At 55.8% G+C, this 2,751-nt stretch overlaps 1 long non-coding RNA gene across 1 annotated transcript; it reads left to right on the forward strand.

Annotated features, from left to right (window-relative positions):
* Positions 1 to 779: 779 nt before the first annotated feature.
* Positions 780 to 2,269, forward strand: LOC125166078 (uncharacterized). Its single transcript, XR_007152337.1, has 3 exons — positions 780 to 953; positions 1,120 to 1,252; positions 1,614 to 2,269. It is a non-coding gene; the product is annotated as an uncharacterized LOC125166078 (long non-coding RNA).
* The last annotated feature ends 482 nt before the right edge of the window (positions 2,270 to 2,751 follow it).

Here is a 2,751-nt window from a genome sequence, read left to right on the forward strand (position 1 = left end):
AAGCCATTGAATTGTACACTTTAAAATGGTGAACCTTATGTGAATTCTGTCAATTTTTTACAAAGGAATCTGGGATGCTCAGGTATGATGATGCATGTTGAACTTTCCAGGAGGGAGTCTTTCAAAATAAGTGCCCAGGAAATATTAACAGACGAGCTCCCCTCCAACCAGCCTCTGCGGGTCTGAGTGAGAACCTGGTCCCCCAGGCCTTGCAGAAGGGGACAGGGGAAGCAGGAGACAATGGCAAAGCTTTCTTCAGGGTTCTGAGGCCCCATGAGCTGGATGAGCCTGGTCAAGCGTTTCTCTCTAGTAGAGGGTCTTTGGTTGGGTGGAAAATGTCAGAAATTGGCCTTAGTAGGGTCTGAATTGCAGTTGTGCCTCTAACTCTTGTGAGACCTCAGGCCAAGTGCCTTCTGGATGGTGCTTTCCTCTGAGGTAAGATAAAAGGGAAGTAAGAACTCAGGAAGCACAGAAATCCTGGGATTCCACGGCCTGGTAAATATAAAGCAGGAGGCCCAGGGGCTCCGTCCCCTTCCACCCTGCTACCACCTGTGCCAAGGGCCAAGGCTCCTAGGCAGTCCCCGCGCTCCGCGGATTCCAGGCCCTCCCCCACCTACACTGGTCCGCAAACTGCCAAACCCAGGACCTTTGGCAGGTTGCGGAGTTTCGGGGGAGCGGGAGCGGGTAGGGGGAGGAGCTTGGCCTCTGATTGGAGGAGGGCTGCGGGGGAGGGGCGGTGGGCGTGGCCAACGGCTTGAGACCGGCAGTTGGCGGTTAATTTCGGGCAGCCCTTGGTTCAGTTTCTCCGCGACCGCTCTGAGTTGACTTCTTAGATGACAACCCGGCTTATGCGCACTCTCCCTATCCAGGGAAGATCAGAACTGCCTTAAGGATGCAGGAAAAACCCCGAGACCCAGGATGTGGGGAACTGGGCGCCCCCTCCCTTACCTCAGGTTGGTTGCAGAAGTTGCGGCCTTGGCGTCCCCAGGGCCACAGCTCTGTCCCCTCAGGGCGTGGCTCCCGCGCTGCAGGGCTGAGCCCCTCCCCTCGCCTCGGGCTCACCCTTGCAACTCTGCCCCCTTTTCTCCCTCTACCTCTGTGTTTGGTCTCCCGTGGCAGGATTCCATTCTCCCTTCAGGAGGACTCGCCGCCTGCAGGCCATGAAAGAGCGCAGGACTCCGAGGACCCGGACTAGCCTAGCGGAGCCGCCCTGCCCCGCCCGGCCCCGTGCCCCGTGTTCCCCGGCGCCGGGGTGAGTGTCCCGGCCGCCCCTCTCCTCTCGTAGGCTGGCTCCCCCCGGGTTTTGAGGGATGTTCCGTTTCTCACCTCCCTTCCCAGCGTGAGGGGTGGAAGCTTGGGGTCAGGAGACCTCCTCTGCAAGGGCCAGGGGCTCCCATCTAAGCTCGGGATGCGGGGGCGGGGTGGGGGGACCAGGGAACCCTTTGCGAAATTTGCTCTCACCTGAAACGCGACGTTATAGTAACGCCTAAGTCAGAACCTCCACGCGAATGGGAGTGTCTTTTGAAAACAGGTGTGGCACACACTGCTTGCAGTTTTAACTTGGCCGCCTCTCTGTGTATCAAGTTTCCTCTCACTTCCTTTTGCTTTCACAGGACTGGTCACTGCCCAAGATCATCAGTCAAGCATAACCAAGAGTGTGGAGGCTATTTGTGCACGCGGTCATCTAGTCACTAGAAAGTCACCTTCCAAGAGTCCCATCCCAGCAGGACCTTCCCAGGCTCCTGCCTTCCCAGGCTTCACTCCAGTGTTAGCTATCTGGAAAAGGGTCTGCGAGCAGGACCTGGGGCTCTTTTCTTGGCCCATGCATTGCCCACACCCGTTTCCCCCTCAGGGTACTGAGTACTCTCCCTTCACTGAGGAGATCTGAGCTTGGTCCAGGCGGCAGGAGAAGACACAGCCCTCGGGAGTTTAGGTTCCTTCAAAGTCAGGGCTCACAGGATTCCTCAGGAGAGAGGGCCTGGTGTGAGCAGGAACCCCGCTGTAGGCGTTTGTAGCAGTGAAAAGGATGGGTCCCTTGCCCTCCTCAGAGCTCAGCTCAGACCCAAAGGCTCTTCCACTTACCATCAACATGGAAACTTGGCTCTTCACATGAGTATATCCTCCCTCTTTTGTGCATTATCTTGTTCCTCAAACCGCCCTTCCGTGAAGGCCTGTGGGGTCAAGGGGCCTGGCCAGTCACGCAGAGGTGACTGAGCCCCGCAGACCTCAGGTCAGGTAGACAGATTCAATAAAGGCTTCACGACCTTGACTGTCAGGACTCGTGATTGGTGTGCGGGTTCAGGAGATTTGGATGGTCCTTTTTTTCCTTTCCATCCAAACAGGTGCATGGTACTTGTGCCACAGACACGTGGGCAATGAGGGGAGGCTGGGGGTGGGTGGGATTTTGAGGGATATCCCTGGCTCTTCCCCCTTCCCTCTGAAGAATGCTCCTCAGTATGTCAGGGAGGGACCTGACACCAGTCGATTTGCTAGACACCCGGCAGGGTTTTCTTTGAGCTTCTACATGGTAATGGGGCAAGAACCAAAGGGACAAATTTATCTGCCAGAATGTCAGGCCATTAGGAAGGATGTGGAAGGGGCTAAATAGTGATTCATATTGAGGTCCTGGGATTTCATTACTGTTTTGAAACTTCATTCTCCTAGTCCTTGATTAAGGATAATGGGAGAATTAGTAAGAAATTACTGGTGGGAGGGGGTTGTCTTCAGAGTGGGGACCCAAGAGTACAGGCA

The sequence above is a fragment of the Prionailurus viverrinus genome, chromosome B2 (genome assembly GCF_022837055.1).
Source record: "Prionailurus viverrinus isolate Anna chromosome B2, UM_Priviv_1.0, whole genome shotgun sequence".
NCBI lineage: Eukaryota > Metazoa > Chordata > Mammalia > Carnivora > Felidae > Prionailurus > Prionailurus viverrinus.